Below are 16,128 nucleotides of genomic sequence, written 5' to 3' on the forward strand. Positions count from 1 at the left end.
GGAGTTTAAAGGCACGCTTTTAACACAAACTCTTTATACCATGTGAAAAATAAAGGTGGGCTTTTCAAGAAGTATATTGTCTAATTACTGGTACTCTACATGTGCATGTACACCTTATTTCCAAAAGAAAAGTTGGAAAGTGTGAACTCTGCACTAATTTAAAATTGTGATACTGATTGGTTTTTGGTGTCTAAACTGTTTCTTGACTAAATCTGGTTCATGATCTTTTTACACTAGCAAGATGCCGTGTGAAGAGCTAGTGGAGTTGTGGCACGCGCTATACCGTAGCTGGGTGGAATCCTTAAGTTAAAACTTGACAGATTTATCAATGATGACGAATTAGGCTAATCATCGTATAACGTTGTTGTGAATCTTATCGTACAAAGGATCAGTGCGCCCTCAATTGACGTATTTTTCAGAAGGGCTCATTATACATGTACGTGTATAGTCAGGTTTTGAATATTCATATCGTAAGAATTTTAACGATCGACGGAAAAAGGGTTATGTACTAATTTGTATAACTTTGACCTCAATTTTCATGTTGACCCCAAGTGGGCGTGGTAAACCTTGGTGAAGCAATGTTGTCACATTTTTCATCATCAACGATATATTTGGAATCATAGCGTTACGTTTTAAACTGTTTTCATAGCGATAATGTTGTAAAATTTAACTTTTCAAAGAAAACCTACTTGGTCAAAAGTCCTGAGTACTGAATGCACGCATACTACTGGTACATGTACCTGCGAACAAACGTGCTTCCACCTCAGTAATATGGTTTATTCTGGTCATAGACTATTATCATGTTGCGGCCATCGGGATTTTTTCCATTCAAATCAATGTAACCGAAGCGAGGCTGGAAGGAAAAATAGCTAGTCTGGTTCCTTTTTGCTCAAAAAATTATTATTCATTACTGTTATTGGATACTGGAGACATGACTAAAATGGTGGCAGCATGATAAAGATCTATAGGATAAGTCTGTAGGGGAATTTGTTTTGTTTCCCCATTTTTTTTTTAAAGAACTACCGGTACATGTATTTTCAAATCAATTTTTGTTACTGAATGGGTTTTGACCAGTGGATGATGAATGCAAGTGAATTTTAATTGTGGAAGAGGGATTACACTAAATGGTGAAATGATTATATAACATGCACCGCATTTAACGAAGGATTTTTGATAGATGAACAGTTTAAATGGCATAAATGGAATTTGCTTTAATGCAATCGTTGTTTTGGTGTCCCGTTTAAATTAACTTTTCAATCCTCATATTGCCATTTTTTAGTACAGTTTGGCGACTTTTTGGTTTTATGCTCCGGCCAATTTCATGAGCAAAACTGTGATGTCATTCAAGGCAGAAACTTTTGTGTCACATCTGCTTCTGCTTAACCCTCCGACGCAGAAAGCCCATTTACTAACACGCTTACAGTAAGGGGTCCCTCCGGGGACCCAAATATTTAGCGCCTTGGTTTGAGGCTACACAACACTGTATCTATATGTATACAATCTCGACATGTCTGTAGACTATAAATACGGAGGTCATTGACAGGAAACAGATGTTGTATACATAGTCTGTGGTCAAGTCCTGCTCTTGGCTACCCGCAAGTGACTTTGTTTTGTGCACGTGTATATGGGCAGCCCAGGTTGTCAGGCTCAGATATGCCTGACCCGGGGTCACACACTAAAGGTGACTGCATATATCCGTAGTGGGTGTCTCTGGCTAGGATTAGATGGAAGATCACCAGAATTGGTTGGAAATTTTTTTTTTATTGAGGTAATTAACCAAATTGGGTCCCCAAAAGGGCTAGTTTCTGCGTCGGAGGGATAAACAGTCACCAGAAGTATGGGGGTTGGCTGGGGTTACTATTCTGCTTTCAGTGATTCATTTGTTATTTCAGTACATGACAGCAAGACTTTGAGAAAGCTTTACATTGCAATCAGCACAAATGTGTTCAATAAGCAGATTTTTGGGTTTACAATTTGAAGAAAAACTCTGATCTGAAGGGTGTGGGCCTAAAGGTGACATCACAACAACTGTGCCCAAGCCTGCCAACTCTCATACATAATGGTGAGACTCCCGCATTTCAGGTTATTCACACTCTCTCGCGCAGTGGCGTAGCCAGGAATTTTTCAGTGGGGGGGCAAGGGGGGGGGGCTGGAACATTTCATGGGGGGGGGATATCATGTAGATCAATGATAATTTTTTTAGAAACTCAAAATTTCAGTGGGGGGCGACGGAGGGGGGGGGGGTGGGGGGGCGACAAGGTTTCATGGGGGGTGGGGGGGGGGGGCGACAAGGTTTCATGGGGGGGGGGGCTGTCGCCCCCACGCCCCCCTGGCTACGTTACTGCTCTCGCGCCCTCGCAGGATTTCTCGCGCTTAAAAAAAATCCCTGAAAATGATAATTATCTTTTTGCTAACAAAAATTGGTTTAAGTGGTCGGAAATTGCCTCAGATCGCACCACAGATCGTCTAGAATCCAATGTTTTTTGGGCCCCTTCAGCGGGCCCCATACCCACACGGTTAGGGCTTCACACTTCGCACTTGCGCCCTATGCGCCCTCTGTTGTCAGGAAAAGCATGATCACATTTTAAATTTAAAAAGTGCACTTTGTAAAATATATTACCAAAAAAAGAAGTCTCATAGTTTGTATACAATTTTAGAAGAATGTATAATTTCCTAAAATATGCTTCAGAGTAATAATCATTTCCTGGACCCTTCAATGTTTTTATATTTCTTGAAACATTAAATACTTGAGGTGGGCCTTATTCATCACCACTTTCTAGAAATGTTACCATCATAAAGTCTTGTTTCAATTTTTTTTAACTGTAGTACACAGACCCATACATCTACACGGACAACAACAGCTGGGTATATACATACATGTGTACATCTACAATGAACTTGAAATGGGCACACACCAACAAATGTAAAAGTATGTACGGTACATATGTATGCGAGGTCAGAGGTGTCCTATAAAAAGCTTTTCATTCAATACCGGGGAAATCCCAATGAGAAATTGTATTCATGAGAAATACAGCTCAACTGTGACGTCACAACGGAAGCTTTGCTAGGAAGTGTTGGTGCATCATAGAGCTGTATGAACATAGTACATGTACGTGAGCAGAAACGTACAGTAGTGCTGTACAAGTAGGGTGTGGCTGATAATCTGCTGACAGCTAGAGTGCATACAGGAAAAGACATTCAAACTGTACCTAGAAAACATCTACAATACGTTGTACAGGTGAGTGGATACAATTATACAGTATGCGGTAGAAGAAGAAAATAAAAAACAGCACCATGGAACCCCCATGGAAATGGGCTCTGTATCCAAAAAAACATTGACTAACTGTCCAATTGACTTACCGGGAGTATCTTTACCAGCTGTTACATGTTTGTATACGCAATACACATGATGTTGATTTCATCAGCATAAAATAGAATGAAATTGCATATTTTTTTTCTTCACACTTATTTATTTTCTGAAATCGTAACGTATGTAACATGGTGTCCTGTTTGTGCTATAAACAACATTTATGAGGTTGATAACTTGTGATAGTGAAATGCGTTGGCATTAGTCAGGGAGCCCAATACTTGAAATATCGACCTATGTGGACCAGGACTTTGGATTATAGAGAAATGGCCAGTTGATTAATGTACTGAAAGACGCTGTCACAAACGTTACACAAAATGTACAGAAAACACTTCAAATTTTGCTGTTGGTAAATTTTAGTTACTAAATGTTATATTATTACAATCAATTTGTCATTTGAAGTACAGAAATGTGCTATAATATTGTACATACCATGTTGGGAGATATTTATTAAACGTTAACGGGAAAATACAACATTTGCAAACATCAAAAAATAAAACTACCAAATCATTTTGAAATACCTTGCTGGACTGTTAGTGAATGACAGTGTAAAGCATCCTGTAAAATCATGGCACCTGGTATACTGTCATTTTCAAGAAAAAAGGTATTTTTGGATCAATTTCCAACGCTGATCGGCCGATCAGCGTTGGAAAAAACTGGCTTTTAAAAAAATATTGGCCCCAATTGACCATCGCACTTGTTTGCAATCGATTACAAACCTATGTACGAGCCAGCTAGACTGGTTCCCTGACCTTACAATTCCCCAATGTATGTAAACTGCTCTGTTTCTTCTTATATGGAGTCAGGGAACCAGACTACAGGAAAATGATTGTTTTTCTTGGTTTTTATAGCATTTTCGAACCCAAAAGCTCAAAAAAGTCAGTGCAACTATATTTGCTGTATATTAAACCCCCCAATTCCATCCATTTCTGAAAATTACAGCAAAAGCAAATGATGTATATTCCCTTTAATGTCAGAATATCTAACGTACGTAACAAAAGACACCAACATCCACAAAACATGTAAAACCGCATAAAACACAGTGACTTATGGAATAGGCTAAAAATGAACATTAAAATGAAGATTCTATACATTTGCTTATAACTTAGTAATCAAAATATGATGTAAAATGAAGCCTAATTAAAAAAAAATCCCATTTAGCTGTAACATATGCAACAAGTGTCAATTGTGTGGACACCAAAGTTCATCCATGCACCTATTCTTAATTTATATTTGAATGTTTTGAATTGTGAATCGTACAAGATGTATTCATGGGTACCTTCACTTCAAATATATTTTAAAGCGAATTGTTTCAATTTGCTTCACTCTATGTAGGAGGAAAAATGAAATGTTACGTATACATGTAACAGTTGGACACCAAAATGATTTGTGTTCTTAACGTGATTTTTTTTGTACATGGAAAGCACATGAAGACGATAATTTTTATTTAATAATATGTCATAACTTCTGATGGTTGTCAACGTTGTCCTAGAAACAGATCACTGAACGCTTCAGTAATTTAGAAGTATCTCGTGTCCGTATAGTCCGTGTGTATTGTCCGGGTCGTCTTATACGTTTTTGCATGTAGATTGTAAATACTAATAAATAATGCATGTTAGCTTGTAATATTCATGTTGCCATGGTCTGGTCTTTTATGTTGTTTGGGCGTTTTTAGGTTCTTTGTTTAGCCTGATACATGTAGTCATGTGACGCGAAAGCCCCGCGTTTTAAAAAACCAAGAAAAAGGAGAAGAGCTCCAACGCCGATCGCCATCAAAATTATGGCAAAATATTATTGCAAGCTTGCATGAAAATTAATAGATCCGCCGATGACCAGGTCTTGAACCTTCGGTGGACTCCTGGAGCTAATTCTGACATCTCTGCCAGCAGACCGTAAGTTTGAGCTTATTTGTAACTATTTTCTCTAACAAATTGCGTTTGGCTTACTTGTTAATTCAATGGCAGTTATCGTAATAATCATTGCTCCTTGATAAGGTACATGTACCTTGTTTTATATAATGTACCCACAACCTTGATTTAGCCTTAATTAAGTGATTACATGTATTATTATGGTAAGCTCTTCATAGCAATGGCAGGCAATCAATTATAATTTGATCTTTAGGGGTGCATCAACTCTTAAAAATTGCTATAAATATTACAGATGGCAACTTGGCCTTACTAGAAGCCATCCCTGACCGTCCAGGCTACGCGAGACAGACAGGTCCACGACAGGCCGTATCCCTATTTGGTGAGGAGACCGTCCGTCGTGCGAGGCAGACAGGCCCCTCGACAGTACAGCCAATAGTGCTGACAGAGCTACCGGTCTCCACAGAACCACACACCTACACAGAGGTTGCGCATAATACCGGTAGCTAGGACAACGACGGTCAAGTTCAAGTGAGGATATCACAGACACCCACATTTCAGGCGGGCCCATTTAATATATTGCCGGCTTAGTTTAGGATAATTTATTGTTTATTTTATTAATAAGTTACTATAAGTTGCCTTATTAGTATTACAATGTATTAAGATTTATTAGATTAGGATTAAGTTATCATTCGATAAATTATCTAATTCCTATAAGGCCAAAATATTCGGTCTCTGGTCAGACCAAAGTTCCGGAATTGACGCGGCCACGCGGCTTTTTTTTTTTTTTTGCTTTTTTTGTATTCTTCAAGCTGGGATTGTACAGACAAGGTGGGTACTATTTTGCTTTTTTGGTGTCCTCATGTACATTGGTGTCCTCCATAATTTGCCTTGGTGCTTTCGATCATTTGCCTTGGTGCAATTTCCAATTCCTTGGTGCTCTTTGGTAAAAAAAATTGAGGAGGTGCGGAAATAGAGGGCGCTGTTGGAACTACCGCGGAACATTTTGGAAAAAAAAGATCGACGCGCATGATTAAAATTGACGCGTGCACTGACCAGAGACCGACTTATTTTTTTTTTTTGGCCTAACGTATATCGTTTCATTAAGTTTTCGTGAATTAGAATTAATTTATTGTTCCACCAATTAACCAGTTAAATTATTGTTGAAATGCTTAGTATAGGATTTATTGTGAGATCTAAGTTCTGCTAATTGATTAACTTAATTCCAGTTTAAAGACTCCACCCACATATTAATTTAGAGTTATTCGTTCTGTACATATAATTATGTAAATACCAAACAATACGTGTAAATACTCAAGAGGAAGTTGTACATATTAAATAATTTGTAAATACTTAAGATAATTCTGGACATTTAATTCTTGAAGTATTTACGAAGTTTGCGGGTGGGAAAATCAATCCCGAAATTTATTAGCCGTTTTCTGGGGCAGTTGTGACGATGGTTCACAATCACTCCACTTTCAATCAGGACTTGTCTGTTTTCAGTTGTTGTTATGCCCATGTTACGTTTGTAACATATCGGACACCAAATGTTACAAACGTTAGAGTTTTCATATTTCCTCATTTTTATCAGAATTTTCAAGTATTTTCCATAGGAAAGTCTGGTATTTATAACAAGAACCATTTATGGGGGAAAAAAAATCGGTTGTCAAAAAGAAGTAAAATAGATAACAGTTTATCAGGAAATAGAAGAGTTCTAACCCCTTATGTTGCATGTCACATTTTTGGTGTCCATTTTGTGCCCTATTTTCACACTAAATAACTGATAAAAATTAATTCCCATGTCCAGTGGTCATAAAGTTATCTCCTTTATATCTCTCACTATACAGGTATCACAAGTCCTAAGTTCCCCCCAACATTATTCTTAATTAATGAAATAGAAATGCACGATTTCAACAATATCCCAAATGCAAATGACAGAGGGCACTCTTCTGCCCATTTTGTGAAAAAATGATAGAAATCCAATCACGCATACCAACACGAAGCTCATTTGAATGAAAAAAGTGCCAATAAAAAAAGTTGCAGTAAATAGCATTGCTCCAATGTACTGGTTTGAGTGATCCTGCAAGGCAGGGTAGACTTTCATTAATTAATAACTTTACCTTACAAAAGTTTCCTTGTTTAAAAGGATGTTTAACTAAAACAAGACACAATCTTGGTAATCTAACAGATAATTATAGATCTTTTAATGCAAAGATGACAAAGAAAATGCAAATTAAATGTAACATTTTTGAAATTGGTTTTCTTGTTCTTCCTCTTTCAAGTAGAGACTCCTGTTTTTACATGGGAAATTTCAAAAATGTTACATTAATTTGCATTTTCTTTGTCATCTTTGCATTAAAAGGTCTGCAATTATCTGTTAGATTTTTAAGATTGCGTCTTGTTTTAGTTAAACATCCTTTTAAACAAGGAAACTTTTGTAAGGTAAAGTTATTAATTAATGAAAGTCTACCCTGCCTTGCAGGATCACTCAAACCAGTACATTGGAGCAATGCTATTTACTGCAACTTTTTTATTGGCACTTTTTTATTCAAATGAGCTTCGTGTTGGTATGCGTGATTGGATTTCTATCATTTTCTCACAAGATGGGCAGAAGAGTGTCCTCTGTCATTTGCATTTGGGATATTGTTGAAATCGTGCATTTCTATTTCATTAATTAAGAATAATGTTGGGGGAACTTAGGACTTGTGATACCTGTATATGCACATGAGAAAACAATAAAAAGACCAAAAGGTAACAAGAAGGTTATTTTCTCACCCCAAAGTCTCTCCAGCATCAAATACTGTGGCGGATTGCTCCTGAACCCAGTTACTTCCTCGGACCGGAGACTGACGAGCAGCCTCAAGGCTAAGGGATGCAAGTTCGTTTTGGTGGAAATATACCGCCTAAGGAATTGATTGGCTAACTCTGCTCAATAAGTCAAATAAACACAACAGGACACCTGATTTCGGACCACAATGATTTAAATATGGTTTATTGAATCAACAATTGCCTTATGAATGATTGATAATTAAATGACTTGAGTGAACTTCTTGGACTTGGGGGAACCTTTTATTATTAATTAAACTTGCTGTATGGCTTACTACTCGATGTGCAAGGCTGACTACCTCGCTGTTTGGCTTACTACAAGGCTTACAAACTACAACAGACGTTAAGTTTATTATAGAGGTTCTGAGGTAACAACTTAAGCTGCGGACGATCAACGTGGCTTACAATAGCTGCTGGGGTCGCTAGTCAGCCACACAGGGAACGCAGCCGTATGAAAGCAAGGTCAGTACACGTTCACCGCTATTCACCGTATAGGTGTACACCACAGCAGGAACACCGACACCTCTCCCGATACTTGGCACGCTCAACCACCTTGGCTGATGCTACTCCCAACGCACGGCTTACTTATGTTCTCCGCTACAACGGGGAACTAAACGCTACCGGGATAAGTGCACGCAGCTCGCCGGCAACAACCTAGCGATCTCGGCTCCCTAGTAAGCGCTACCCACGGCACAAAGCCGATCCTAGTAAACCACACACAAACCACAAACTCTACAAAGTTCGCGCTTACCTCTCACTGTTGTCTCCTCGACCGCCATGAACGCACTGACCGTCTAACCACGTGTGTACGTCTCCACAGCACACAGAACAATGCTGGGCGACGCGCAGCCAATCACATCTCTGCGCGCAGTCACGTACACTAATGCTCCACCCCGTGACATTGCTCACTGGGGGGAAATCCCTAAATTGTGCTAGTCTCCTAACCAGCCTACATGTTTTGAACACTTTCGCCACACAGGACCGGGCAAAGCCTGGAACGTCCTCGTCCAGAAAAGCTTAACAAAAATAAAGAAAGTGTCTCTAAAACTTAACTGTTTCTATAAAATTCAATGTAAAACATAAGGTTTAACCTTTCTTTTATAATACAATACAAAACATAAGGGTCTTAACTTTTCCTTATACATCAATAAGAAAGTTAAGGGGGGGGGCTGATGTTGAAACTCATTAAATATGCACAGCATCTTGTACATAGAAAAAGGCGACTTTACTTCAAGTCTAAATTTATACAATCAAAAAGTTAGGTCTACATTTATACAATCAAAATACCTTCGTGTTACTGATGTGGACTTACACATATACACTGGTTTTTTTCTCTGTAAAATACACACTTCTTGAAAAATAGATAAACTTTTTTTTATACAAAAATAACGTTTTTCCAACCTTTTAACAATTATAAAGTGGTCTCTATAACAATGAAAAACAAGTATAAATAGGAAGAACAAGTATAAATATGAAAGAACAAGTATAAATATGAAAAACAAGTATAAATATGAAAGAACAAAATCACCCTGCAAATCAAGTCAACAATAAAACATAATCGAATGATTAAACTTAGCACACTTAGAACACAGCTGCTGCCCTAGTTGTTGACCGGACTTTCCCACACTGCGTCGATCTTCGCCTGGAAAGTTCGCCGTTTTTCTTCCTGTCTGACCATCTTGGCTCCGACCCATACCTCTCGGACTATGTGCTCTTTAATTGTAGCAAGCCTTCTCTTCAGCTTCGGCCGCCTGGTTGACGATTCTTCGGGTTGTCCGTCGGACATCTCCTCTAGTGATGGCATTGAGGATGCTGTTGACGCGACCGGTGATACTGACGGATGTCCTCCCATGAACATCGACCGGGGCTTTCCAGCCAAGGGACGGACTGGTGCCTGCTGCACTGGTGGAACTGGTGCCTGCTGCACTGGAGGAACTGGGGGAGGAGTCGCTGCTCGAGGGGACTCGCTCCTCACTAGGGGTGAGATTGGACAAGGGGATAGCGACAGCGCATCTGGATCTACTGCTGCGCCTTCCTGACCCTCTCCAGGAGGTGCTGGTGCGGCTGGAGCTTCGGCGGGCCCTGTCTGGCTCCACCCTGCGCTATCTAGCGCTCTGGTTTCGGTGTGAGGTCTATCTGGCCGTTCTACCTCTGGCCGGATGGAATCGCATTCCTGCACCCAACTTGGGTGAAATCCACCGTAGTGACGTCTCAGGGTGTCGCTACGTGTTGACCTGTAAGCGCATCTCCGGCAATAGAGATACATCACTGGGCCGTGTGACTCATGGACATGTCTCCACAAGCTTTGACGTTGCCAATACCAATTCAGGCACATTGTGCATTTGAACTTTCTTGGCTTCTTCTGTCGCCTCTGGGCTTCGTTCTTCTTCATCTTAGATCTGATGGAAAAACAAACCAAAACGACATGGTTAAAATTCATCTACACACTGGCTACATCAACTAGCAATTAGGCCTACTCTACATAACGAAGGGGAAGTCGCCTATTACGCCTTGGGTTGCGCCTTGGCATTTGTCCCTCGTCTTCCAAATTTGACCTTGGCTCTTCCTCTGGAGCCTCTATCAGCTTTTCTGCTGCAGTTTCTTCTGCTGCAGTTTCTTCTGCTGCAGTTTCTTCTGCTGCAGTTTCTTCTGCTGCAGTTTCTTCTGCTGCAGTTTCTTCTGCTGCAGTTTCTTCTGCTGCAGTTTCTTCTGCTTGAACCCCCTCACTAAGGTCCTGCCCCTTAATCTTGTACTCCCAGGGTACAAGGGGTTCACCCGTGTATGGTTTCAGCCTATCACTGTGTACCACACGCGGCTTGCTTCCTGGTCGCAACTGAATGCGAAATGTCACATCTGATAAGCGGCTAACGATTAGCCATGGCCCCTCCCACCTAAGCACCAACTTGGGGGACACGCCCTTCTTTCTTGCTGGATTGAAGAGCCAAACGAATTGACCTTCTTTGAAACCTCTATGAGCCGCCCGGCGGTCATAGTTTCGCTTCTGTCTCTGGGCATTCTTCCTGAAACACTCATGGGCCCTCTGGTGTGCAGCCTGCATTTTCTTACGCAAGTTCTCTGCAAAGTCTAGCCCATGGTCGTCATCTTCTACCTCTTGACACTCTGTCAGTAAGTCAATCGGCAAACTGACTTCTCTGCCTAGCATCATCATATTTGGTGATTCACCCGTAGAATCTTGGGGTGTACACCGATATGCGAATGTGGCATACGGGAGGAACTCATCCCAGTCCCGTTGTCGTCTCTTGGGATCAATCAACACCGAAACTATGTTCACAAGCGTTTTGTTAAAACGCTCGACCAACCCGTCAGACTTCGGATTGTAGGCGGTGGTACGAGTCTTAGTGATGCCTAAGATCCGCAATACCTCGCCAAAAACCTCCGACTCAAAGTTACTGCCTTGGTCCGAGTGCAGTTCCTGAGGAACCCCGAACCTGCAGATAAACTCGTTAACCAACTTGAGAGCAACTGTAGTGGCAGTGGCATCCGGAAGCGGATAGGCCTCCATCCATTTTGTACAGTAGTCAGCGACTACAAGGATCCACCGATTCCCACTATCGCTCTTGGGCAGTGGCCCGAGCAAATCGATTGCCACCCTCTCCATGGGCACACCAACCCTATATTGCTGTAAGGGTGCCTTACCCTTCTTGGCTGGCGATTTCCGCCTAGCACACATGTCACAACTACGAATAAACGACCTGATATCGGCCGCTACGCCTGGCCAGTAGTACCTCAGCCTCACCTTGGCCTCGGTCTTTCTAACCCCAAGGTGGCCGCTGAGCAGCCCTCCATGCAGCTCTGACAAGACCTCTTTCCGATGGTCTACTGGCAGCACCAACCGCCATCGTACCACCTTCCCATCATCAGACTCCCATCTCCGATAGAGAAGTCCATTTCTCACAACCAACTGGTCCCATAACGACCAAAGTGTCTTACTACCTGCTTGGGTGCGGGACACTTCCTGCCAAGCTGGGCGACTGTCACAACTCTCTTTGGCTCTGATGAGCCAACCCATGCAATTGTCGGCCAACTGGGCCTCCCTTAACACTTCATTTGTCAAAGCCGACTGAGCCTCTATGCCCCTAGCCAGTGCCTCCTCTGGCTTGGCCTGGCTCCCAAAATCCTCATTGACCTCAGCTTTCTCAGCAGTGTCCTCACTTAGGCCACACTGCCTACAGGGCCGTCGAGACAGCCCATCAGCATTACCGTGTTTCTTTCCTGGTCTATGCTGAATCTCTACGTCGTACGCAGAAATAATCTGGATCCATCGTGCCACCTGACCTTCGGGGTTCTTAAAGTTGAGTAACCACCGAAGTGCGGCATGGTCGGTCCTCAACTTCACTTTTTGGCCGTACAAATACTGCCGAAAGTGCTTAAGGTACACGACAACTGCCAACAACTCTCGTCGTGTCACGCAATAATTGCGTTCAGCCTTGCTCAGCTTACGGCTAGCGTAAGCTAGGACTTTTTCCTCTCCATCTTGTACTTGGGACAGGACCCCACCTATGCCGTCTCCACTGGCATCTGTGTCCAAGAGAAAATCGCCCTCCGGAATTGGATAGGACAATATCGGGGCAGACTGGAGCTTAGCCTTAAGCTCATCAAATGCCACCTGGCACGCCTCGCTCCAAACAAACTCCCTCGCCTTCTCTGTAAGGGCGTGGAGCGGACTCGCAATTTCTGCGAAACCCTTGATGTACTTCCTGTAATAGGATGTGAGGCCCAAGAAACTTCTCAAAACCCTTACACATCGAGGGACTGGCCAATCGGCAACGGCTTGGACCTTCTTGGGGTCTGTTGCCACCCCGTCTGCTGAGACAATATGGCCCAAATAACTCACTGACCGTTGAAATCAATGGCATTTGCTGGGCTTCAACTTGAGCCCAGCATCTCTCAACCTACCCAACACTATTCGGAGACGCTCTTGGGTCTCCTCAACCGTTCGACCAAACACAATGATGTCGTCTAGGTAAATCAATAAGATTTCCCACTGCAGGCCTCTCATGACCTGCTCCATAAGGCGCTCAAACGTGGCTGGAGCGTTGCATAACCCAAAGGGCATGCACTTCCAGCGGTAGAGACCATTCCTCACTACAAAGGATGACTTCTGGCTGGCGTCTTCATCGAGAGCTACCTGCCAGTACCCTGACGCTAAATCTAAGGTACAGAACCATTTCGCCCCATGCAACGCATCAAATGTCTCATCAATGCGTGGCACTGGGTAAGCGTCCTTGATGGTGACAGCGTTAAGCTTCCGGTAGTCCACACAGAACCGCTTTGTCCCATCTTTCTTACCAACCAGGACAACGTTCGCAGCCCAGGGGCTATCAGAAGGCTCTATGATGCCTCGCTTCTGGAGGTCAACAACTTGCCTCTGAATCTCCTCCTGGTAACTATATGGGTGACGCCTTGGCCGTTCCTTTACCGGCCTTGCATCTCCGGTATTGATGTGGTGTCGAACCACATCAGTCCGGCCAATGTCAAACTCACCCCTCGAAAAGACATCTTGAAATTCTCTCAAACACCCTTGGACCAACCCATGGTGTTCTACATCAACGTTGGCTTTACACCGTTCGAATAGATCGACTAAGTGTTCAGGTAACTCAGGCTCTGCGGAACAAGTAGCCACTTTGCCTACCTGAATTGCACTCGACTCGACCGCGGAGATAACTCCTGCGGTTGTCCCCTTTCTAGCTGTTCTGGTCTCACGACCAGGATTGAAAACTCTCAGCGGAACGTACTCAGTCCCTGCTTCTACCAATGATCGCCCTAGCGCTAAGCCTTTCGTGGCTAACTCGCCTCCTCCCTCAAGAGGTTCAACAATTGCTGGCCCAACCAGCCCGTGACGTTTCTCAGCCACTACTCCGGGCACGACAGCTTCGTGACCAGACGGTATCTCTGTGGTCTCTGCAACCAACACTCTACCGATGAACGGTTCACCTCCACCATCGGTACATTGGATGTTCTCACCATTGAGCATCCACCTCTTGCTTAGGAAGTCCAAGTTCCCACCTGTAGTCAACAAAAAATCCATACCCAAGATGCCAGCGCATCTTATCTCTGCAAAAACTGCCTTCACCGGGGAAATAGTACGACCAATCTGAATGTCTACCCATGCCGCTCCCAGCACTTCCAGTGGTTTACCATCAACCTGCTGGACGCTAACCTCATGTGCGAGCAAGGTAGGCCTTTGCTCTCTTGGCATCTGGTAGTAGATCCTACTGCTAATCAATGTATCAGTCGACCCAGTGTCTACTAAAAATCTGCATTTTGTCTTCCTGACAATTCCTTCCACAAATAAGCCATGCTTTGGGCTCTTGACCACACTTGGGGTCACAATAAATCTCTTGTCGCGGCTTGTCGCCTGCGAACCATTTTCCCCACCAAGCTTGGGGTGCTTTACTGTTGAGGACCCTTCGGAGTCTCCAGCCTGCCCGCGGGTCCTCCGTTTGGCTGGTCTCCGTTTCCCTGCTGGAACTTCGTTTCCTTGGGTGGCTTCTTGCAACTTCTTGCAAAATGGCCTTTCCCACCACAATTGAAACACGTCAACAATTTGGGATCCTTAGGAGGTACCTGCACCGAGGCACTTCCCCTTCTACCCAAATCTGACAATCTGGCCAAGATGGCATCCAACTTTTGGCCCTGTCCACTGAGCTCAGATTGTAACTTGCCAACTTCCGACTCGACTTTACAAAAAGCCTCAGACTGTTCACCCACGGTGACTTCGAGTTTCCCAACTCGGTCATCGGTTGCTGAATCGAGAGCCCTGACTAACTTGACTGGCTTTCCCTCAAGTGCCCTCTGTCTCTCGACCTTCTCGTAATTCTCAGTCTCTAATGCGGCCTGTATGGCCTCGTCCAAGTTCTTTGGACGCGCCCTATGAATCCCTTCACGTACCGTCTGACTCGTGACGGCATCGTGGAAATGATTCTTGGCAAGTCGATCTCGTGCGTCTTCCTTTAACTCAGGATATGCTTTTACTGTAAGCTCACGCACTGCTTGCCCTAACTCTTGCAAGGACTCCTTCGGCCCTTGCCGACGATGTCGCAATTCGACTAAGTAATTCTCAGCCTGCAAGCCGGAATCAAACCTCCTCTTCAACAACTTCACCATTTCCGCATAACTATACTCATGTCCACCTGCGGATCCTTCTCCCAGTACTCTGAGAGCATTTCCCTGAAGGCTTGCAGCGAGGAATGTAGCGGCTTCCTCATCATCCCAGTGGTTAGCCTTTTTACAAGACTCAAAATGTCTGTGGTACTCTCTCCACAAGACCTTACCACTATACCTATCGGGAATGATGTTTGGACGGTGCCGCTTCCGTTCCAACTGCTTCTTCAACTCACTCTCATTACCTACCCTTGGCTCACTTTTTAATGGCCAAGGGCCTACCGACGGGACAACTTCAACCTTTCCCGATCGGTCAACACTATCGCCTACTCGGGTAGCAAAACTCATTAGTTCTGCCCTCAATTTCTCAGGGGTCAAAACCTCCTGTCCCTCTGCAAAGGGATTATTCCGTGTCGAACTTTGACCTGGTCTTACGTTACTCAGACCATCTTCTTTATACGTACCAGGCATCTTAGCCACCGGTGTTTTACCCTCTACCGATAAGTCCAATGCAGGTTTCCTAAAGGGTGTGCTCTCCCTAAAGCTCACCTCTTTCCTGCCCTCATGGACTATCTCCGGCGACATGGCCACACTCGGCATCATCGCCTTTGCCCTGAACGACTCATAGCCAGTTTCGCTTGGGACTCGAAACTCAATTTCCGGGTCAACCCGAAACCGATACCTCTCTAGCTCAGTCTCTTTTGCAGACTTTTCTAGCTGCAACAACTGATGCTCCATCCGCAAGCGACTCAATTCCTCTTCGAGTGCCTGCTCTTTGCTTCCACCTGGCGAGGCAACCGCACCACTCTGCCTGCTCATGGCAACGATATCCGACAATGGACTCTTTTTAACAACACCAAACAATTTAGTAAGCTCTCCGAAAGCTTTCGACTTATTAGCGAATTTTACTCAATCAATTCCAATCCCACTTCTGACACCATTTTG

The sequence above is a fragment of the Patiria miniata genome, unplaced genomic scaffold (assembly GCF_015706575.1).
Source record: "Patiria miniata isolate m_02_andy unplaced genomic scaffold, ASM1570657v1 HiC_scaffold_20, whole genome shotgun sequence".
NCBI lineage: Eukaryota > Metazoa > Echinodermata > Asteroidea > Valvatida > Asterinidae > Patiria > Patiria miniata.